Source organism: Ammospiza nelsoni, chromosome 5, assembly GCF_027579445.1.
Source record: "Ammospiza nelsoni isolate bAmmNel1 chromosome 5, bAmmNel1.pri, whole genome shotgun sequence".
NCBI classification, from domain to species: Eukaryota; Metazoa; Chordata; class Aves; order Passeriformes; family Passerellidae; genus Ammospiza; species Ammospiza nelsoni.
Window position 1 is genome coordinate 38,477,197 of NC_080637.1, and position 24,705 is coordinate 38,501,901.

At 40.1% G+C, this 24,705-nt stretch overlaps 1 protein-coding gene across 5 annotated transcripts in view; it reads left to right on the forward strand.

Moving 5' to 3' along the window:
- The first annotated feature begins 409 nt into the window (after nucleotides 1-409).
- Nucleotides 410-24,705, forward strand: part of SYT1 (synaptotagmin 1) — a 345,898-nt gene continuing 321,602 nt past the window's right edge. For 3 of the 5 annotated variants that reach the window (XM_059471853.1, XM_059471851.1, XM_059471855.1), the window contains exon 1: nucleotides 410-648. The gene's annotated coding sequence lies outside the window, so the exon portion shown is untranslated. Of the gene's footprint in view, nucleotides 649-2,128; nucleotides 2,171-24,705 lie in introns of those variants that run through there. The other 2 variants (XM_059471854.1, XM_059471852.1) reach the window with 2 other exon arrangements.

The following is a 24,705-nucleotide window of genomic DNA, read 5'->3' on the forward strand; positions in this document are numbered from 1 at the left end:
GCTCCTCGCCCGGGGCACCCGCTCGCCCGACGGCGGCTGGGCTTGCGGCACAGCGCTTCGTGCCGCGCGGCGGCAGCGCCGGGATGCCAGCCTTGCGCACCGCGCGGGGATACCCTCCTCATCCTCCCCATCCCCATCCCCATCCCCATCCCCATCCCCATCCTTGCCCCCGCCCGCCGCCGCCCGGCCCCGCCCGACGGGGCGGACAGGGACCCGCGGCCGCGGGATGGGCGCGGCCGGCGCGGCGGCTCCACCCTCGCTGGGCGCCGGGCGATTGGCGGCGGGAGCGCGTCTCCCCGCCCCGCAGCCAATGAGGGCGGCGGGCCGGGGGTGATGGGCTGCCTCTCGCGGGAGGGAATCCTGGAGACGCTGCAGTGTGGCGGCGCTCCCGGCGCCGCGCAGCCCCCGTGCCGCCTCCGCCGCCCCGCCTGCCTCGCCTTGCCCTGCCCGCCGGCGGCCGCCACCGCCGCCGAAACTTAACGCCCGGCGCGCCGCCAGCCCGCCGAGCGCCGGGGGCTGGGGCAGCCTGCCTGCCCTGCCGGGGGCGGTCCGCCCGCGCCCCGCCGCGCACCGCAGCCTCGCCCCGGGAGCTGCCGCCGTGGGGAGAGGCTGAAGGACGGAGCCGGCTGCGCCCGCCCCGGTTGCCAGGTAAGGCAGCGCTCCGGGGCCGTCCGCAGCCGCGCCCGGGCGGCGTCGCCTCGGGCGGGGGGGGCTGCCCGCTGCGCGGGCGGGGGGAGCGCACGCGCTCCGGGGGCGGCTGCAACGCCGCCCGCCTGCCCGCCGGCTCTGCCCGCACTGCCGGGGGGCGGGGGCCCGCCCCCGGGGCGCTCCCGGCGGGGGTGGGGGCGTTTACGGGAGGGGCGACACAGACAAAGGGGACGCCCGCGCCCCCCCCCCCGCCGCCCTCCTCGCTCCCCGCCCCCGCGGAGCTCCGCCGTCGCCCCCCGCCCCGGCTGCCGGAGAGGGGAGCCGTCCGCTCCGCATCCCTCCATCCCTCCCCGCCGCTGCCCGGAGCCCGCGCCCAGGCGGCCGCCGGGCCAACTTGTTTCTCCGGGTGTCACCTGGCGCTGCCGCCGCCGTGCCCCCGCCCCGGGCTGGGTGGTCTGTCCCGACGGCCGCCCCGGCGGAGGGCGGTGGGGCGCGGCGGTGCGCCCCGCCCCGGCGCTGCTCTCCCCTCCGGACCGCGGGACAACAGCTTATCGTTTATATATCAATTCACAAAAGCCTTTCCCTCTTTACTTAGGCTGTCAGGCTAATGTGTTTTCTTTCCATGCAATTTCATCTTCTCTGACATTGTTGCCTTCATACCGAGTACCGCTTGCCCTGCTTTGGCTTGGGGACGTTCTGTTCTGGTTCCTAGGTGTACACGGTATGGGTAGGGGATCAGCGCTCTTTTAAAAAGTTAATTTTGCCTATCAAACTCTACTAGGTACAGTAGTAAGAAAGTGACAAAGAATATTAAGATTTCTTTTGTTTCTCGCCTCCTGAAATAAAGATATCAAATGACTGCTAGCTTCTGGTAGTCAGTATAGTAAATAAATTAAATGTAGTCATTGGAATGAGCCTTTATGGCACTTTCAACAATCTGTAATTCAGTCATCTCTGATACAAGCTGCCTTTTGCTATTATTCATCAGACCCAGCTGAGTGATTTCTGTCAGATGGGAAGCAGTAGAGAGAAATCTCTAGGTAGATGTAACTGAAAAGCTTTCCAAGTAGAGTCCTAAATGAGCACAGAAAAGCACTTGGCCACAATCTCAAGACAGATGTTGGCATCCAAATAAATAATTTCTTTTGATTGTCTGGGGGATGTCAAGTTTTATTTTCCTTATTTAATAGCCATTTGCGTGTGAAGAAGTAGCTCTGTCTTTATTACCTTGTAAACTCAATGCAAAATGTTGTAGTGCAATAATATTTCACTGTCTCTGCAACAATATTTTCTGTACAAAGGTCAGCAGAGTAGTTTTAGATACGCATACATGTTGTAGATGACAAGTCGACTCCTAATCTGCAGCGCTGATATTGATCTCAGAGCTGCCGCGCAGTGTGCCATCCATGTTGCATGTTAATCTATTACGCGCTGTTTAAATTGCTTTATTGTCCGAGAGAGTTACTCCATCCTGAGAAAGGGAAGATGGTACTTGCAGACCCGAGGGAAATTTCCTTCCCTGGTGAGTTGACATCTAGAGTTATAGATGGGCAGTTGTTTAGGAGTGTCCCTGAAAAAGGGAGGGGGAAGCTTTTGGGTACAAGGACAAGTCGCCAGTGAACTAATTTGCTTTGTGAGGATGTGAAATGACATCTCCTGCCATGCTTAAAAAAACCTGCTCAGGAAAAGCGTAAGGAGATTGCACATGTGTCTAGAATAGTATTTTCTTGTCTGTCTTGCAAACAAATGACCTGATTTTATGTCTTGAGTCAAATATATATCTGTTTTTGTTCCAAGCTTTTTGGGTTTTTTAGTTGTATTAGTAGTTTCTGAGGGAAATATAATGTGGTGTATTACTTGGCTTGTGGTATAGTTGCTCAAAATTTGCATGCATACAATTCATAAATTGAAACTATATAGCTTAAAAACATAGTGTAGGCAGCTTGAGTGAGAAGAGATAATTTCAAAAAGAACCACAGGGCATAAGATAATGACATACTGTAGGAAATAATCATACTCCTGCACTTGCAAAAGCATGAAATGTTCCAGTGTAGCCATTTCATACAAGCCAAATTTTCCTTCACATTAAGAGCATCTAAGTGAGCCTTATTAATGTTTGATGTGAAAGATGCTAAATCTATTTTAGGGGTTGATACTGGAATTTAAAGGGGTAGCTCACAGACTAACAGCAGTTCTAATACTTCCTCAAAACAAATGGGATAAACAATCAGTTGCCACATATGCCATAGGAGCACAAGTGGGATATAGCCTCCTGTGTAACGCTGATGGGCCAGAAACCCTAAGAACCATACAGAACAGTGTTTGATTTAACAATCTGAAATGTTTTCCTACCTCAATCATAACTTAAATCAGATGTAGGAGATGACCAAGAACATGCTCAGTGTTGGTTAGTGTAGTGAAGGTGTGAGATAAGGTAAGGTTCTGTTTGTCAGAAACGTAGGGGGGAAAAAAAATCTATATTCTTCCAGCTAGCATAGAGACACCGGAAACATAAAATCAATTTTTATGGTCTTTTGGCAGGGTTGGCTGTAATAAGTAAAAAGAAGGAGCAGCTTAGTGTCTTGGCAGAAGTTTTTAAGCCACTCAGCTGTACAGAACTCAGTTAATTGATGTTTCCTCACATGAAAATGAAGCTCTTATTAGCATATTGTTGTCTTTTCCTGTCCATTCAGCAGTCTGATTACAATTTAAAAAATATTTTTAAGTAATTTTTTATTTGCATGCATGTTTAAGCACACAGATAAACTCTTCACTGGGAACTGCTTTCTGAGTAAAGGGTGAACGCAGCCTCGTATTACGTGCTGTGGGAGAGACATTAAAGTTTGTGATACAAATGAGAAGGACAAAAAATATTTCTGCATATCTGGAAGAAAAGCATGGAGGAATTATTGTGCATGGATAGCATGATCTCCTTCCCTCTGCTGGTGATGCCTATATAAATACGCAGTTTCACAAAGATAAATACTTCGTCGTTTGATTTTACTTTGATTTTCCATAGAATGTTTGTTTTAGACATAACTCTGTGTCTAGGAAAAAAACCTAATTAGAAATACAGATAAGGGAGCAAACTATTAATTTGTGTTTACTGCTGACATTTCCTAAAGATACTCGAGGTTAAAGTAAAAGCATTTGCCAGACTAAGTAAACAAAGCATTAGTTTAACAAATATTTTCAGGATCTTTACGTACAAATGTCATCTTTGCTAGAGTGGGCTCTTCTCCTCTCTCATACACCCCAATAAAAGTGGGGGTGGTTTTACTGTTACTTCTTTTACAAAAATACCAGACGCCAAAGCAGAATGCTTTAGGAGGAGGACAACTGACAAGGGTTTTTCATGATTTCTTCTGGTGGTAGGCTAAGAGCAGGCTACAGGCAATCTCTTTCAGGATTAGCTGAGTGATTTGTGCAGCAGCGTGTGGAAAATTTTTTTCTTGTCTAAATTAAAAAAAAAAGTAAAAATATTTACTAATACCAATTTTTTCTTTGAGTCCTGTAATGACTGAAAGCTGGATGGGAACTGTACTAAGAACGTCTCCTTATGTACTACTTTTGACAAATGTCTAATCAGTATGTTTTAGAGGTTGGCTTTTCTCTTCTGTTGTTTTCCCCAAGTAGCTAAAGGAGGAGCACATCAATGGCTTATGAGAGAGCTCACCATTTTTCTTAACCTGTTTTCTTATCACTGCCAGTCTGGAGGTATTTCCCTGAAACACAAGGCACTGAACACTTCTCCCTCTCCATACTAGAGGGAGTGGTGTTGCCATCTTCTAAATTCTCAGAGAATTGCAAACTCGGGATGCCACTTCTGTTTTCTAGATGTCCCTAAATAGGCTCAGAGAAATCTATCAGAGCATGAAATAGATCTGGAACATTTCCTGTGCAGTGTAGTTATCTGATAAGCTTCTAATAGTCATAATATCTTTTTAAATTGGGAAGATTTAACAAATTTTAAAACAGTTGTGGGAAATTATCCAAATAATTAATCATCTCTGAATTATTATAGTTATATAAAAATTTCAGGAAAATAAAATTTTACTGAGGAGTGGCTAAACCTAATTTTGTTCTTTTAAGGATGTTGTCTGTAAGTTTCCTGGACACTATTCAGGATTTATGGGCAAATGTATTGTGGTAGCTTTAATAATGTAGCCATAGCTATAATGACTAGGTAGTACAGTGCCTCAAAGCTGCTCAGTGATGTTTTAAGGAATTGATTTAAGTGATTAAAAATACAGTTACAAGTTCTGTTTTGTTCCTTTATCTTAAGGGTGTTGTTTTACTGCAATCGTGTGGTTGAAAAATCAGTGTAGCAGTTGCAAATGGGAAGGCTGGTAACCATTCCTCAGCTTGGCTCAGAGACATGAGTCTGCTCATGCACTCTCATGTCCATGTGTTTAAATAACTATGTAGATAGTGCAGTTAAAAATAATTGGAGTACTTTTGTGCAAACCACTGTGGAAATAAAGTTTCTTTGACAAATAGCTTATCTGGTTCAGGGTAACAGTTGTGCTTTTGCTAGAAAATACGTCTGTGTACAGATGAACACTTGATCCAACTCCTATGTGGAAAACTTAATGACCACTATTAGCATGTCAGGGTTTTTATTTTTGTTTGTTTGGATTTTTGTTTGTTTTATTTTGGTGTTGTTTTTTGTTTGATTTCCTTGGTTTGGATTATTTGTGGTTCGGCTTTTTTTTTGTTTTTTTTTTGTTTTTTTTTTGTTTTTTTGTTTTTTTTTCTTTTTGTTTGTACTTTCCAAAGCTATGGACAGCATTACTTTACAAGCATTTATTTCTAGGATAAAGTATTAGAGTCTGGAGGAATTCATAAAGTATGTGATGATACAAATAGAGATGGGAAGGGTTGTATTTTTAAATTTTTTACAGGATAAAGTGATAAGGAAAACTTAGTGGTATGATGTTTTGATAGAAGACAGAATCTGCTGCCAAATATTTGAGGGTTAAAGAATGATAGTGTAATACGTCCCAATCAAAAGAGTTTTGAAACTTTATTTTTGAGTTTAAAATGGCTCTTTGTGTTTCTTGTTGATAATGTAAGTTTTGGGTTTTGAATTCAGTAAGGCATTTTATTTAGTTCAGGGTGTTCTAGTTGTAAAAATAATACTGTAGAATAGCACTATTGTCCAGGTGAACAGATTTTTTTTTTTTTCATGTAATAAATTGCAGAACAGATAGTGTATGGGGAATTGCCATCTCCATTATTCCAATTCTTTTCATTACCTTTGACAATGATCTGGAATAAAATACAAAATCCATATTCATGAGAGTACTTCTGGGTTTTTTGTGCCAATTTTAATAAAGTTGGAAAAAGTGCTATTATAGACTGATTTCATTTGCTTTCTCATTCTACATCTGAATGTGTTTGAACAAAGTGCACTGTAATACTTTTGGATACTTCCAGTAAAAAAAAAAAGTGATTCCCCCCCCCCCCCCCCAAATACTGGTTCTGAGAAGGATTAGGCATGACAGCCAGGTAATGTGATCTGCTCTTATTTCAAAGAGAAAATAAATTGTTTGCAGGTGTAAACACTGACTGGAGTGTTGAGAGTAGGAGAGGTGCCTAACTCAGAAAGGATGCTGGACTAGAATTAGTTTAGAGGAGGGACTTGAGTTGTCTCAATTGGGATGTGTCTAGTCTGTTTCCTAATGGGACTTCTAAAAGCTTACTTTTCCCTTTGCAATGCTGGATATGCTGAAAGGCTTCTTGATCCCCACACAGTGAAAATACCAGTGTTAAGTTGTGCCCTGATGCGCAGAAGTTCACGCAGCAACCTGGCTGGGCACACAGGGTACTAGAGCCCAGACCAGAAATGAGGTATCAGTGTTTGGTCCATCAGGGTAGCAAGTGTATGAGCAGATGACACCTTTCTACTTGAAGTCTGTAGATTAGTATTTTCTTTTCTTTTAACTGGACCAGGTACAAGTTCTAGATTTGATGTTGAAATTGCTGCATTTGTGTTAATCCTTGAGAATGGAGAATGTCCTTTTGACCTAAAAATCACCAAGCCGTTGAACTTGCTGCTATTAACTCCTATTGTCTCTTGGATTAAATAGCATTTGCTGTAAAAGATGTGACACGTAGCATAGTGTGAAGAGGTTCTGTCTGAACTTCCCTTAAGCTGCCCTTGTGTGTTATAATCCTATTTCATCCATTGTAACTGATGAGACATTTTTGTTTATTTATCTAACTAGTGCTAACTCTTCTTTCCATTTATTTTGTTCCTCTGATGTGTCCTAAAACTATAAACTGTGTTTATTAGTAGGTACTTCACCTAAAAAGAGAATTCCTGTTACTCTCTGAGATTTGGGAGTGCCAGTGCCCTGTGTTTCATTGTTATGGCCAGGATTTGTGTAAATAGGCGTTAGTTTCCAGATGCCCATCAGTGAGATGATACCAGAAGGATGGTCTTCTGTCAAACCCATTCTGGGTTTGGAACTGTCTATGCAAGTGACAAATCTTGTGGCTGGCATCTGAACCAGGGAATCCTGTCATGATTCTGCTTTGAACCAGGACAAACTTGTCTTGATTAGCATCTTCCATGTTCTCTGTGTGTGCCAGGATTTGGATAGTTAATTGGTGGCATTGGTAAGAAAACAGGTGTCTCTGATGAGAGGGCTACCTTTGAGCGTGTGCTCCCACTGAACTGCCAAAGATGTCCTCAAGTAGTCCAGCTGAGGGTGGAAGACAAGTACGTTTTTTGACTGCAAGTGGAATATTGGTTGAACTGCAGGATTTTTAGATTCTGAAATTAAAGTTTGTGTTTTCTAACAGCCCAAATATTTAATTAAAGATCTGTCTGTTACACTCTTGCGTTTGATAACTGTATCTGGGACATACTAATACTTCCTTATGAAAAGCCTGACAGTGTGTGCCTTTCTTTTGGAGGTTTTTGATTTCTTTTTTTTTTTCATATGCTAATAACAAGCAGTTACCTTGCACTTGCTCATCATCTTTGACTTTCCTACTTCATGCTTTGTTAGCTTGCTCAGCTGCTAGTTAGAGCAGAGAAACACCCAGCAATATCCATGTGACCTTGACAGAGGTCGCTTACTTCATGATGTGCTATAGCTGTGTAAGGCCTTTGCTGCTCTTATCTTGTATATTTGCTTTATTTATGTAAATCTTGCATAAGAGGATTGATCTGTGTGGGGTTTTTATTAATGTGTATTTATGTTTTTTTTTTTTTTAGCTTACTGAGAAAATGCTGATAATGAGAAATCAAAGTAAAAATCATGTGGGACAAAAACCACCTGAAGTCACGTGCTATAGTTTTTTCTTGCATTTGTCATTTTCAAAATGTATGTCTGTTTTTAATAATAACTTGGGCTTACTTTAATATTTGATATGCAAATATTTGCTTTATAAATCATACACTGGCTTATAATTGTGATCTGTTTACTCAAAATCAATTATTCTTTATAAATACTGATGGAAGTTGTGTTATAGGTGGGCAAGGCATAAAACTTGCTATAGAAATAAGCATTTTGGAATAATAATAATAATGAATATTTTATCTTTATATCAAACAGCTAGAGCTCAGATTTTTGAATTCAACACTGTTTATTCATGTACTGTCAGTTAGATTCTAAAGCAAAAACCAGCTAAATGTCCATTAAAGGTGATGAACCAGTCTTTTGCAGGCACAGAAGGGACTGTCTGCACTGTTACTTAAGGTTTCAAATGAATCCCAAAAGTCAAAACTTTTTTCCTGCCTTTCCAGATATTTGTGTTGAAATTTGGCTCTTAGAATATCTGTGTGCTTCAGCTACTTTTAAAACAACATATCAATTCAGTGGCGTTTACTGATTTAACAGCAATGCTAAATTATTTACTGGAAGGGGTCAACACCTGCCATTCCCTAGTCTGTGGTGTCACTGTGGCTTCTTCCAGTCAGTTCTATGACTCTTTCTGTGGTGAAGAAAAGTAATCTTTCTGGGGAGGTAAAAATCCAGCCTCTTGGCATAGTTTACAGTGTTGGCTTTAGGCGTTTCAAGTAGGTAAATGTGTAAGTCTGGAAGGATGAACTCAAGGGTGGACAAACACAGGTAGATGTAATGAATACTGAGCCTAGTTGAGATTGTTATAGTCAACAAATTGTTTAAGGTTTTGTCTTCCAGTAGGCCATATATTGGCCTTTTCATGGGTCCTTTTGGGATAAGTGTATTGATCATCCTGGATACTTTAGGAATTATGCTGAGGAAATAATACAAAAATTTATCCTCAAACTGTGAAAAATATTAGCTCAGCCTGTCCTACTTCTAGTTGTAGTGCTGTTAATATGCTTACAGGTAGTTGCTTCAATCAGTCTTCGAGGTAATTGTATTAAATAAATTCTAGGTACAAAGTTTGAGATATTGTATACTAAATAGTGTAGAACTATGCTTAGTGTTTACCTTAAGGTGTAGTACTTAAAAAAAAGAGTAGAGGAATGTACTGAAACTTTTCCACTCCTAAAGACCATCAGCAAGTTTGTTGATTGTGGTTAGTCAAGTCAAGCTGTTGTCCCATTATTATTGGCTATATGAGTTTTCTGTCCTTATGTGTAGCAAGATTAGGAGGTAAATTAGAAGTGAGGTGTGTGAGTGGAGAGGCTCCGTGTTGTTCCATGATGGTCAAACATTCTGTCCCTGTTGCTGCAGAGATGAAGATGATCTACACAAACTCTGCCAGGCAGAGTTAGAACTAAACCTTAGCTGGCTGGTATCAGCAAGTTAGTGTGTAAGACTAACATGTAATAAGCATGTTCACCATATGGGACAGCACCCTTCTACATGAGGATACAGTCACAGCATGTGCAATTGCTATGAGTTTTAGTAGTAGTAGATACATGTGAGTTTTTCCCTAGATAAGGCACAGAAAGAGAGCCTGAAATGAACACGTGCTAAAATTTTTCCTATCACAAAACAGCTGCTTTCAGGCCATGTTGCTTTTTCCATTGGACTTGGTCTAATAATGTTCTTCCAATTCTGGCTCACATAGATCAGGATTCTTGTTGATGTATTTCTAGTGAATCATGGTTTTTTTTTAGATGAGCAGAATTATGTCCCAGAAATACAGTTCTATTTTTTTTCCCTTCAAAGCACTTTTATAGTTGAGTTGGAAGACTGCATGAAAAGTCATTTATTGTCATCATCACTTCAAATAGCTGGCTAAGACTTTTTCAAACCTGTTTACCTGTTTTGTTTTTGTAGGTTGCTTGCTTGCCTGGACACATGGGAAAAATCGAAAACAAACATCATAACCGTGTGGTGGCCATGTTCCTTCTTTCTCCTTTTTTTCTAATTTTGCTTTGTTATTTTTATGTATGGGTGCTCTGTTAACACATGAATTCCAAATGTGGGTTGTAACCGACGACAGCTGTTTCATCAAGAGCTGCTTCATGTTTGTGAGGAGCAGTGTTTGCTCTGCTCTGCTCAGTCTCTTTAGAACAGGGCCTGACATGCCTTGTAATGTGTTTGTACTGTGCCTAACACAATAGGATCCAGATCTTTGACTGGGGACATAGGCTATTGTGCCAAAAAAAAAAACAACCTAGTCCAAATGTTGGAAAAAGTGCCATCTTTTAAGGCCCCCAGAAATCAATAAACTCACTGTTGTATCTATATCAACCCTCTCCTTCAAAGGGATTTTAATTGAATCATGGGAACTTCAGACCTGCAAATGTGAGCACTTGTCTGTTAGATATTCTGCCAGATGTTAGTATATTTTGCTGGTCATAAAGTGCTGTTCATACTAGGGGATTTGGACATCCAGTTTGGAGCTCTATTTAGAAACCATGCTGAGTTATTCTTTAAAACCTCTTTACCTTCAACCTGGCATAAATGATAATTTTTTTGGTTTTAAATAGAAGAAGGTGTCCTGTTTCCCAGTAATCATGATTTGCCATCTTCCAGTTGAAAACTAGGTGTAAGCTATTTGACTTGCTACTGAAGAAAGCTATTCTATGTATAATGCCATGCTCACAACTGGGATTTGAATAATTTACAGGTGGGATGGTACAAAGAACCTGGATTTAGCCTTTTGCATCCAGGAGGTAATTTATCTGACGTAAAGGAGATAAACTAGTTTCAGCTCCAGTAATACTTAAAAGGCTAGCTATTTCATACCAGGAAGCAGTTTCTATGATAAAGGAATTAGCAAAATTCTGCTACAGCAGCTTCCCCAGTACAGGAGCCAATTTATCTGTCCAGAGGTTGATGTAATTATATGAGATTTCTGCTCCCCCTCTCAATGAGAGGCTGATACAGGAGAACACCTAGTACAACTCTGATATGTGATAACATAAATGGGCAAAACAAATGCGCAGTCAAAACCATAGCTGCTCAGATAGCCTGTTTTGAATGTAGACATGAAGATTTCAGGTAAAGATCTTAGGAATAGCTTTTTGTGAAGTGTGCAAGTCTGTACACATCAGACAGTCATTTATATTACGTAGGCACCAATCAAAGTAATGTCCTATTGATGTGTTGAAACACAAATCCCATATGACAGATGGGGATCAATGGCAGAGAGGGATTAAGGATAGGATTCATCTCATTTAAGTTTAAATACCTTCAGAAGGTGATTCATTTGACCTACCTTAGGCGTCTGTCTTGGTGTGAGATGGACTGCTGTCTGCAGGTGAGATGAACTGCTCTCTGGAGCTATCTGTTCCATTCCAGTGACTCTAAGAAGTCTGGGAGTACTAGATGAGACTTTGCCAGCCAATTTATAGATACCTGATGTGGGACACTGGAATTCTAAGTGATATGTCTAAAGGCCTTATGGGGAGCCCGTGGCAGTGCTGGGAATTGAGCCCAAGTTTTCTGGTTCCAAGTTAATGCAACTAATCACAATATGTGTTTCTGCAGAATCTTACAGTGCAAAAGAAGCACTAAGAATAAACTTTGTATCTCAGAGTCTTAATAGCAGTGAAAAGTTTACTATCAGCTCCATAGGAAGATGGGTATCTTGTCAGTAAAATTGTAGATAAATGTCCTTTGTATTGGGAGTGACAGTATTTTATTTGCAGTTACGGGCAGTTTGAAGTCAGATTTGTCCAGTCAGTGCTGATGAAAGGGGGCTTCCCTGAGAGAAAATGCCTTATATTACTGTGAATCACAAGTGTTAAGAGATCTGATGTTTCCTGAAACCGGAATTTGAAAGCTGAGATGGGGACTGATAGTGGCTCAGCAGGCTTTGGATCTTGCCTGGAGCATGCAGGGAACCAATGAGGTCTGCACAAGTGGGGGCACACTGGGCAAAGTGTGAGAATTGCCTCTCCTCTGGTTGTCTGGTCAGTAAAGCTCCCAGTGGAGAGAAGAAAAGCAGCAGCTCAGGTGTTGCTTGTGTGTATTTTCCCTCTCTGAACCTGCAGTAATTTTTGCACCTGAATGGGCACAGTGCTTTTAGGGGTTAGCTTGGTTCTTCCTTGCTTGCGTCCCTGTGCATACCCAACCCATCCCTTCCTCCTTAATCTGATTCAAGGCTGTAGTTTTAGTTTGTAGTTTGTAAGTGAGGTGAGATCATATTTTGTGAGCTGTAAGTCAAGATCTGTTTAAAAAGCTTTGTGTAGTTGATATATAGAAATCTTCTCAAATGATCCTGTCCCAGCTGTGAAGCAGAACATCCTGGTAAAATGTGACCCTCTTTAATTCATGGCAGCACATTTCTTTACATGGGACTATACTGTGATTTTAAAGCTTCAGGATGTAAATATCAAGGGTTTTTTCGTTTCAATTGATTGCTGTGGTAAAAAGAAAGGAATAAAATGTGCTATAATAAGCTAAAAGTAAAGCTGGCAATGTCAGGAGTAAAATAGGATGTATGTTTTAAGCTTATGTAATTTCTGCCTCTAAAAATTGGAAATCGGCCACTGGTTTCATAGTACTATGTGAAGTAAAAATTGTATCTTCATGTTAGATCTAAAGTAAAGTTAAATCAGAACAGCCTAGAAAGAAAAATCTGGTGCTCTGAAAAATTATATTACAGCAAAATGGTTGTCTTGTTCACACAGGTCATGAGAATTTCTCATTCTGTTCCAGCCTCCTTTCAGCAGCTAAGCATGATGATTTTCTAGCTAAATGAACCTTTAGAAGCTAGACATAAACTATGTATAAATGCAGAACAGTATGTCTAAAACCTGTCATGCTGTCAGAGTACAACTGTTTTCTCTACAAATATGGAAATTGTCACTTATCTGCATTCTCTCCTTGCCCTGTTTCTCCCCCATATGTTGATATTCACCCATGTGAAAGAGGCCAATTATAGTTTGGCTGTTGTATAAATAATGCAGAAGTTGTCAGTGGCAGAGAAAAATTTATGTTAGAAGACTGAGGGATTGAATAAGGAAATGAAATTAAAGCACCTTTTAATGAGGGCAGTGATGTCTTAGTGTCAAAAAAGGTATTTAACACCCCCCCTTGCCTCCCCAACTTTTAGGAATTATAATCCTTAATCTGGGAACTGTTTTTAATAATAAAATCCTGGTTCAATTTTCAGTCAGCATGTTTTGCTCTACAGTATTTTACCTTTTGGCTTTTCTCCCCAGGCTCTCCCGGAAGCAGGCAATGGGTGTTTCCCCTTGGCAGGGACTGGTGCTAAGCAGCACCTGAACTGGAGGGGTACCCCAGGACCACGCAGGGCTCACAGGGAGTGGGTGTCTCCTCCCTCAGCTTTGCGGAAAGCACAGTGCAATCTGGAGTCAGGCTACCTTGAAAGTAAATTAATTAGGCTCATTAGAGGTGAAGTCACAAACTTCAGAGCAGCTGGGGTTGATTCTCAGTAGCTGCTGCTGGCATGGGGTTGCTGTGGATTTGGCCAGGCTAAATGGCACATTGTCAGTGCGGCTGTCATGGGCCTGCGCTTCTGCACGGTGCTCAGGGCGTGATCCCAGGTGATGTACCAAGTTTGCTTTGCTTCTTGTCTCCTTCCTCCAGCTGCTGTTACTCTTGAGTGTTATAGGGGCTGCTGTGCCCTTAAATTTAGTTGTATTTAAGCATCCACTCACAAGGTCTCTGTGGCCTGGCAGCAGCCTTCAGCGAAACTTGCTGGGCCGCAAGGCTGCTGGATCTGCGGTGCCTTGGGCCGAGGCACCAGACCCAGAACCATGTGGGAGCCCTTGCCCCCTCATTCCCCATGGTGATGATTTTAATGTAACTAAAAAGGATAGTTACAGAAGGAGATAAAGAAAAGCCCTCATCTTCTGTGAGTCTTAAAACAGGAGTATTAAGGAGGTAAACAAGTACCTCCTTTCTTTTTTCTTTTTTTCTTTTTTTTTTTTTATGTTGTTTTTTTGAGGAGATTGCAGTTTTTTGATCAGGAAGCTGCGATTTTCCTCATTAGCGTTTCTCTTTCATGATTGAGCTGTTTGTTTCCAGATGGCTCCTATGTATGCAGGGACAGGGACACACACTGCCCAATCTGTTCAGCTGCCGGCCGTGCATCAAACAGCCCAAGGTGCTGGGCACGCTGGCTCACTTGGAGCACTTGGGCAGCCCCTCCTGGAGCAGTTACTCTGCTGCTTTAATTTCCAGATAGGAAGGGTTTGAAGAAACTTCCTTCTGTGGAAAGGAGAGATTTCAAGGTTCAGAAACAGATAGGTTAAGCTGCAGCCTCCTATCACCTTTCAAATAAAATTGAATTTATCAGTGTTTCTAAATGTGTCTGCTGTACCAAAGCACTTTGAACTTTTTTCCTGGTGTTGGTTTTGGTAAGCTATTTCTCTTATCCATTCTGCTATAGCTGAGTTCTTAGTGTAATACTAGGTATGTCGGGTGAAGTATGTAAACAATTATGGTTTTTTTCACATTTGACAAAAGTATTCACCAGAGAACAGAGATGGTGTGTGAAAATTCAGTGTTAGCACCATATGTTTACAGGTACAATGTCAATTTTGCAATGACCTTAAGCAACACTTGTTTGTTTTTATTTTTTTTTTGATCACCAAATACAATTCTTTGGTTAATTTTATATATGGCTGTTAGGATTTGAATTGACCAAATGGTTTCTGCACATTCCTCTTCCCTAACATGTGCCCTTCTCTTCTGTGCTTTTTAAAACTGTGAGGGGAGAAGGATGGGAAATGTTATTAAAAATAGATACTGCAACAAGCTCTGGTTAGGAGGCAAACACTTGGCCTACTATAAAGGCTGAAGAGGTGACCTATACAATCAAAAAGTAACTGTCATTAGTACAGTAGACAAGGTGATTAGGTATCGCCCTATTGAAACCATGTTTATGACTGATTCAATGAGTTAATCAACTGTTAGAGTCTGGATTTCTGAATGTTTCTGTTGTATTTTCCCACAAACCACAGTGGTGGTTGGGTAAACCCTGAAGTAACCATGGTAAGATGCTCATTCTGTGCAGTGCTATGTGCATGTGAATTGCTGAGCATCTGGAAATCCCTCTGACATTGAAGTGATCTGTACAAGTGAAAGTGTACTCCTAGCTAAAATAAAAACTTCTGAAATGGAAGCTTGAGGTACCACTAAAAAATGACTACTGTGTATAGATTTAATTTTTCCTGGAAGTTGTCTTGAAACCTTTCATCAGGTTATTTACGTAAGAGAAACATAGCATATCTGAACTGAGAATCTCTTCAGACAATGCATTATTGATATGTTGTCTGAGAATAGAATCATAGCATCATTTAGGTTCAGAAAGGTCCTTGAGATCATTGAGTCCAACCATTAAAGGTTGTGAAGGTGTACCCAGGAGATAAGGTGAGTTTTATGAGATATTTCAAATAGCTTAGGTAAACTGCATCATTTTCTGCTAAGATTTGTTTATATTGGGTTGTTTGTTTGTTTGTGTTGGGGGGATTGTTTGGTTTTTTTGTGTATATGTGTTTTCTTTGTTTGGTTGGTTCCTCACTCTCCTCCCAACTCTTCCAAACATTTAAACAGTTACAGTTGCAGGGACTGCTTTAGTCAAAGCAATGCTATTGAACCCTAGGACTTCCTATTATGGTTAATCAGCAAACGTGAGGTCTTCTGAAACCTCAGTCAGGTTGTTATTGCAGCAAGATTTTGTCTTGAGGCTTTTCTATGGTTTAAATTTTCCAAAGTTTCTTTCCAAACTAGCACTTGGAAATCAAAGTTGTTCTTACCTCTGCTGTATTACAGCAGTGTTTAAAAATAACTCTAAGTGTGTAAGTTCAGACGGCTATCACATCAGTGTCTGCAAAAGGAAGGATAAATCCCACATGGAAAACACGAGTGCATGATCTAAGCAATCCAGAGAAGGCTGGTTTTTTCAGACCCCTTAATGCTGAATGCTAATGAAAAAAAGCTTTTAGAAAAAAATTTCTGAGTAGCCTTATTTTTTGTTCAACAGCCAAAAACCAGTCATTGCTCAAATAATTTTTGATGCTGAATAAGTATTCATAAGTTCACTTTAGACCTATCAGTCTTTGTCAAAATGAATAGTCATTTTTAATTCTGCATATTATAAAACAGAATGTAACCCTGTGAATTGTTCTTGTCCATACTTGTGATGAACAGTATTGTACAAACTAGAGTTCATTAAAACTTCCAAATTCCAATTATGCAAATAATAGGGTCTTAAGATTATCCTCATTGTGGAACAGAATGTCTTAATGCTTTCTGTTGACATCTTAACAAAAACTGGGTATACTAAAAGTATAAGTAGTTCCTATTTTAGGAATGTCAAGATAGGGTGTTTTTTTTCCTTCTTTTTAAAAAAAATATTTTGCCTTTATGACCTGATTTCATTGTAGCATTCATAGAAATGGACAATTGTTAGGGTTGAACTGAGGGAAAGTTTCAAGTTGCAAGAGAATTTTGGGGTGATATAGAAACGTGACACAAGATATTTTTATATGGATAGGTTCCAGTACTGTTTTAGTTCTCAGTAGAATATATTTTTTAGAAGAAAAAATGTCAGTTATGCTGACAATAGCAGTAGTCACACAATGTTTAAGGAGTTGAAAGGTTGTTTTTTGCACCAAGAAGTAAAGCTGCACAGGAGTTCCCTTCCCTGGTAAAAGATAGTGACATATTATTCTGTTTGATTTTAGGTTGTGCTTCGTTGCTTTTTAAATAGATCTACTTGGGACATATGCCCAAACTCAAGATATGGTCAACGTGCGACCACAATTATTTCATTGTTGACGAGCTTTCTTTGCCAGAAAAAGACATCCAGACAAATGCTACTGTGACAAACAGCTTGAAACTCACTACAATAGATACTGAAAAAATTAATATAGGGAGCATGTAACAGTGTCAATATTACACATACTTAACAGTTGTGCTGGCTTAAGCTGGCAGGTCTGGAAACACCACTCAGATGCCTTCTCCCTTTCTTTCCCAGTAGAATGGGGAAAGAACTGGAGGGAAGGGCACAGGAATTTGTAAAATTCAGGGGTTCAGATGAAGGCATTTTGGTAGTACGGAAATAGAAGGAAAGCGAGTAATAATGATAGAAGAATTTGAATATTCAGAGCACATGATGCACAATGCAATTGCCATATGTGCTACCTAGTGACTGATGCCCATTCCATGCAATAGAGCCAGCTTTCCTCTCAGTTTATATACTGAGCTTGGCATCATATGGTATGGAATACCTCAGTGGTCAGCTGGGGTCATCTGTCTTGTGTCTTTTCCCAGCTTCTAGTGGCCCCCAGCCTCCTTGCTTTGGGGTGGTGTGAGAAGCAGAAAAGGTCCTTGACTTAGTCCTGCGCCGACACAGCTGGAACATCTATCAACGTCTTCACAACATTATTTTCTGAAATTCAAAACACAGCGCTGTACCAGCTACTATAAAGAAAATCACAGCCAAAGCAAGGACATAATCTTATGTCCATCTTAAGCATATGTGAGAGCCAATGCTTGAGATATCTCTCCTAGTTTTTGGGATAAAGGGCAAAATTATTACTGTTTAAGCAGGTCAGGATTTGTAAATGACCAGTTCCACCAGCAGTGCCCAGCTTGAAGCACATTTGGAAATGTCTTGTTTTCAGCAGGTGCTGGGCATGCATGCTGCTAAAATCAGGCTTAATTCATGCTTGGCCCAAAGGCAAATTTTATTCATCTGTGAGAGAAACTATGAGATAGAGGCACTTTGGCCACATGGCTGATATGGCTGTAGAGAACAACTGCCTGATCGAAAGCCTGATCCTGTGTTGTAGGCCTGGCTTCCCAGTCTGGGATCTTCTGGGTCCTGGTCAGATGCCTTCCACATAGCTGTTCTGTGTAATGTGATTCTAGGTAAACCACACTTTTCGAGACCAGTCCAGTAGCTTTTAGCATTTTTTGAGAGTAGTGGGTTTCTGTTTATTCCCTATCACAGAACACTGTTGAATAAAGGTGAATAACATGTTCTCAGTACATGCTTTGCACTCAGGGTGCCTATGTCTTCTGTCCTTGCAATTTTGTCTTCTTTCATACTTGTAGTTGATTTGTACTCCAGTTAGTATTTATATTTACTACCGAGTCTCATGTATGACACTTTGATTCTGCAAACCTGAATGAATTTCCATGTTTCCTCAGGAACAAATGAAACACTAAGTGCATGGTGGCATAGAATGTTACTAAGAGATTTCTGTTGAGTACCTTTTAGTGCCCTGCTGTTTATATGATCACTTAATGGGATCCAGAGAGACCAGTCATTAAGCATTTTTTTCTTAAGGTCTTGGAAGCAGGATACCTGCTGGCACATCCAAGCAGATTTCTGAAAACTGTACAAAATTTTAGCAGAAGTCTCTTGCTGATGCTTTACTTCTTAATTTAACTGCATTTATGGTACTGAGAGTCCCACATATGTAAGTAATTATGTTGCTTCTTCAGCTGAGTTGAATGTGCACACACAACTGTGTAGGTTTGTGTGCAGTATGCATTGGTGTTGTGCAGCCTGCGCACCTCTGCCAATTAGGATGTTTCTAGCCTGGCATGGTTGTGTTTTTCCTGGCCTTGGGCATGTCTTTGCTATTCTTAGGAGCTTGGACGTTGCCTCATATTCTGTCATAGTGTATTTGTGGGATAAAGTTTGGGGATGCTAAATGTCATTTTGCTAGGGTACTTCGGCAGTGACCTTGAGGTATTGTCTTGGGCAGCTACACTGAGCATTTGAGCATTATGCATGCAAACAGCCTCTCCAGTTCTTCAGAGTGAAGCCTTTGATTATAAACTTTCTGTGGATGTACAGTCTTGAGGGTGAGTATGAAAATATATGCATGCAAATATGTGTGCAAGTACTGGGTGTTTTATATCCTTAGGGATAGTGTGAACATGTGCTGCTGTTTTCTTCAAGCTACCTATATTAGCTGTCCATCAGTTAAATTAAAATAAAAAAGGCTGGAATGAAGAATAAAAATGCTTTAGAGGTGCTAAATTAATTATTTTGTGCAGACAAGATGTTCTTTTAATAAAATACAATAAAATGACATGTAAGGACATAACCACAAAGCTACAAACTGATGATTGTAATGCTAGCAATAATGTGTAGCAGCAATAAAACAAATAGGCCTATAAAGAGTTACCCCATCACCTGGTTTGTTTAGGGTTTTTTCCTAACACAGATTTCCAAGCTTTTCACATTGGCATGTGCTGAAGTCTTTTTTTGACAACTCTGTGGGTGGAGCTTTGGGGATGGAGAGTTAGATTTCAAAGGCAAGAATACTGGAAAATTCTGGGCAATAACTATGTAACAAACTCTCATTCTCTATCTGTTCCTGAAAAAAAAGATGGGTTCTTAGGCTTTTGTTCCTAGTGGCAGCAAGCACATTTCATAAAACATCTCCAAAGATTTAAGTGACAACTTCCATTAATAGTGAAAACTTTTAATTAATAACTCATAATAGTTGAAGATAACAAAACTTCAGTCAAACAGCCAACATTTTTTGAGATTTTTTTACCTCCCCCTGATAGTATTCTGGTCCATAAGTACATAGCAGTGGCTACTAAAGGACATTGGTTTTCAGCAATCAAATAGTAAAATATTTGGACAGTTAATGACTGAAGGGTTTTTGTTTTTTTACCCTTGTGCTCAGGTTACTTAGTCTAGTCTAGCATCCTCAAAGAATCTTCAACACTGTGATTCTGGAAAATTATAATTATTTTGCCACTATGCAAGATAATTTATAATACTTTATTTTGCACAAGAACCCTAATGCCATGTACAAGTTGGGCATCTCAGGTTTTCTAAAAGCTGGAATGGTAGCTCTTCAGTGTTGCAAGATGCTGTAAAGGTATTATTTACATGGTGCTTCCACCTAGCTCCTGTGTTTAGGCAGCCTGCAAGCGTTCTCAAGGACTTGGATTTCAGTAGCTCCAAGCCCTCTTCTGAAAATAAGTGTGCATGTATCATTGCCATAAAGATACCTCTGTCTGCTTTCTCTCCCTCAAGAAGGGAAAATATATTGGTAAATATTCCTCATACAGTGATTGGTTCCTTTAAATCCATCCTCTCTCAGAAGGGGTTCAGAATGAAGACAATTGGCTATTCAGTCTTGTTCTTAGGATTGTTCCTGTATTTTTTTCTGGTTTTAAGATCCTGAATAAAATACATAAATGGTCACTCTTTCTTTGGTTACTAATTAAAATGGAAAAAAGGTTTTTGCTTCCTCATCTGACCATGTTTATGGAGTAAATGTATTGCCTAAGTTGACCACTGCAGATGCTCAAAATCTACCCCTGTATATCCTCAGGAGATAGGTAAATGAATCTTAAAGCGTGTGTTCCAAAAGTGCATCTTGAAGCAGTCTTAATGAAGAAATCAAAAGATGTTAGTCTAGAAGACTGAGCAAGCAAAACAATCAACAACAAAAAAAAAATCTGTTTTGCATGTTTTTTCCTGTAAAGAATAAACCTCACTAGAAGCATCTCTAAGACTTGGCAGTTTCAGCATGTAGATCAAAGGAGAGAGCTGTCAGAATTATTGAAGAATGCCGAAGTAAATTGAAGTGGGATTTAAGATGAACTTGTGGAATTGCAGTGTGAATGAGAAATGGTTGGGTTAAATCTATTTCCTGTTTTCTCTTCAGAAAAAAAAGGCATTATAGTTCTATATTTATTTTAATAAAGCTTGGATGCTTTAGACAATATAAGTCTATCAAATAGTATAAAAAATGGTAAAACTGTGGAATATCATAACTTAGCAGTCAGTAGTTTTGGTGACATGTTGTTTCTTGTTGTGTTGCTCATAATTTGAGATGTTTGATATCTGGCTTTGCTGTCTAGTTTTTATGAGCTACTCAAATGCTACAGATTTAATGAATCTCTCTAGACCATGCATTAAAAAGAAGTCTTTCTAATGTGTCCACGAACTTGCATGACATTAAAGAAGTAAAAAAAGTGTTCAGAGCACTCATAATAATGCAAGTTCAGAAATTTCTAAAAGAAGAATATAGCACTGCTGTATCACTGAGTTTCTGAAATGTTGCGTTTAACATGATTTCAACTTCCCACCTCAGTTTCTGACTCTTAAGAATTTGTTCTGAGCAGTTTCTTTCCAGGGAAACTTTACAAAAACAGGTCAATATATAGGGAATAGAGTTAGTGTAAATATTACAGGAATAGAGTTAGTGTAAATATTTTAGGAATTTAGAAATTAATAACAGTGGCGTGTATTTAATCAAATTAATATAATTTTCATCTGGTTTTGTGAACTGCTTAAGTGGGACATACAGGTCAGTCTCTGTAAGAGCTAGTTGAGAAGATTTGAAGTAATGCATATAAAATAATGATCCTTCTATAACATCTAGCAAGGCAAATGTAGTTTCCCACCTTGAATTCTGTGTGATGCTTCATGGTAACAAAACAATATTATTCATATGCTGTAGTAGAAAGGAAAACTGGAAATGGTTGTTGGAGACAAACCTGATGAAACACTGCAAGAGGGAGGCATGAAGCTGTTAAGTATGCTGTTAGTTTATGGCATTGCTTAGCAGAATGTAGTTTTTTGAGCTGAGTAAAAAGTGGTACCATACATAAACAGATAAAAAGTGGTATCATACATAAACAGATAAAGGTCCCGCAAGCCTGAGGAGCAGAAGTTCAAAGTGTGGATATTCTGCAGTGGCACCTGAACCAGCACTGGTGCTTCTCCCGGTGATGGGAACGTGCAGGCCTGGAGAACAGGATACAGTGGCTGTGTCATGGTGAGTGAGGAGGTCTGCCCATGATGTGGCAACCAGGAGCACATCTTTGCCTGAGGGTACCTCTCAGCAGGGGTGTAAAAGCTGTAATGCTGCAAGACTTATGCAGAAATGTAGGTGGAGTGAAGAAGTCAGTACTGAAACAAGGGGTTTTTCAGCATTAGTACCTAGATAGATTTAAAAAATCCTCATACAGCCTTAAATGTTGGGTTTTGTGGCCTGACATATTTGTAAGGTGATTTGGAATTTGACATCTACTGGTTTTGTCTTTGGGAAGAAGAACTTCGACTGACTTATCCAAACAGCATTTGTAGTCTCTCTGGGACTTAGATGGATATTTTAAACAATTTTAAAATATGTATTCTTGTATAAAAAATGTAGATATATACCTGCATTCATTACATTGTTTTTTTTTTATTATAATTATTCATCTATTGGTAATTATTGATGTATTCCTCCTTGCTTCTAGAAGTTGGTGTGTAGGACCACATGTTGAGCATCATGGAGAAAGTCCAACTGATTTTTCATTAATTCCTTAGCTACCTTAAGGATATTTATCATAGTATTCAAGAAATGTAAATTAGACCTCAAATATGAAACTGGCATAAAACTTTTTACAGATTACTTTTAATGTTTGTGTTTGCTTTGTTTTGTTTTTTTCAATTTAAGAACTAGAAACTCAATTACATTGTGAAAAGTCATGTACATAGTCATGAGTCATGGAGTTTTTAGTCTTTCAGGGGAAAAAGACCCCAACTAAATATTACAATTGCTGTGCTGTAGTTTCAACGTGTAGCATACGTAGAATAGTACCATTTGTAAGTGGAGGAATAGAGTTATAACTGATGCTTTTGTTAACCTACAATATAAGTGCAAGGAATAAAACCAAATTGATTTTTCAGACTAGCCAGCTGCTCTTTCTGCCTGTTACTCCAGTGGCATACAACTCGGGGCTCTATGACTGAAATACGTCACATGAGGGTTTCAGCTGCAGCAAGTTCAATTAATAGGTGTCACTGGGTTGGTGTTTGCTCCCACAACTGCATATAAATCTGTTTGTGATTCTAATGTTCAGTAATGACTTCATGGTTTTGTCACTGCCACCTACACTCTGGCAAACTGCAGAAGTGTTGCATCTGGGCACATAAAAGAGAGTGCTACCTGATTTGTTTTTCTTGATGTGATAGGGTCTAATTGAATAGCAACTCCTAGCAATTTTATACTGACTTATATAGTAATTGTTCTTTCAAGTGAAAGTGCTGTCAAGTTGTTCTGGTAGGTTTGTGTATAAAACTGAGATTGGGCTCTAGATACTTAGCATTTTGAATTTGGAAATCTTTGTTGCGAATTGTCAGTGAGTGAAAGTTGAAATAGCTGTTTTAGTAGGAAAGTTATTTTAATATGAATAAGCTCATCAATGAGTATACTATTAGTAATAATTTGGAAGTATTTCTAAAAAATGTGTCCAGCAAGACTGAATTTGCTTACTTCTCTCCATGAACTCAATGGCAAAGCAGCAAACCATGCCCAGAGTGTGGAAGCTATTACAGTAGGTAACAGCCACCAAAATAGGTTATAGCCACTCTGTCTTACTTTTCATATATTGATTGGCATGGCATGGCAGGATCTGATGGCACCTTGGCACAGCAGCGAGCCCTGGGTATGGGAGCTGCACATCCCATTTCTCCTCCCTGCAGCTGCTCAGACAGTGTGTAGAGGGAGCCTGTCCATGTTCTTCAGGTGATGGTACCAGTCCGGAGGCAGATGCCATTAATGGAGATGAGAAGTTGTAGTGAAGAGGTGAAATGCCTGGTCAAAAGTGTTACAACTTGGAGAGAGCGAATGTAAGTCAGGGAAATAGTAAGGAAGAGTGATCGGGGGTCAGGTGATGGAAAGGAAGGGATTGAGGCCCTCCTCTGCTTCATTTACTACAGACTTTCCTATTACTGCAGTAAATGAAGCTGGAATTCTACTGGCAGTCTTCTTCACTACATAATTTAAATTAATCCCCAGAGCATTCTGTGCACTAAATGATGCAAGATTCTGTGGAGAAAAATAGTGGAGCTTTAAAGGCTGTATTGCACTAGGGGGTCACGTTAGCTTTGTACCAGCAGTCTTACTTCTGGCGTTTCTTAACTTCAGAGTGCTTATCTTAGCAACCATAGCATTATTTTAATCTAAGTTTGAGAGTGGGGGGGAAGAAGGATTAGGGTCCAAGAGGGTTGTGATAGATATAGACAAATTACATGCACAATTGTAAAGCATGCAGGAAACATTCAACTGGATGTATTCCCATGGAAGTACAACTTTTTCTGACCTCATTGTGTCATTGATTTGAGGTAACAGTTTTCCTACTGCTTAATCATTTTTATTTTCAAAATACTATGAAAAGATGTACAGACAAATCTAGAAAGGGGTTTTCTGAGAGGAGGACTCGTAGAAGGTAGATACCTGCAAAATAGCTGATAGAGTTGCCAGGAAAATTATTTACAAATCCTAGCACATCTCTTCAGCAGTCTTATCTTTCTTATGTAAACAGTCATTGCTTCCATGTGTGCTGACCCACCTAGCAGACTCAAAGCGTGGGCTCTTTGTGAATTATTTAATAGTTGGATTACAAATATTAGTCATAATGAGGACTGAAGCATTTTCTTAAAACACTTTTTGACTCTATAGCTTTGTTTGCAGGTCTCTTAATGCAGCCTGGGACTGTAACTAATAGATGTGCGTGAAGAAAAACATTTCACTCTGCAGCCTTTTCCACCCACATCTTCAGGGTTGCCAGAAATCCTATCTGTCAGCTGAAATGATGTTAAAGTTCTGCACAGCTCTAATCCAAATTTGACAGAGAATAGGATTAGCAGAAGCTGTTCAAATGTGATAAAATAAATGAATAAAAATGAGTTGAAGAGGAAAGCATG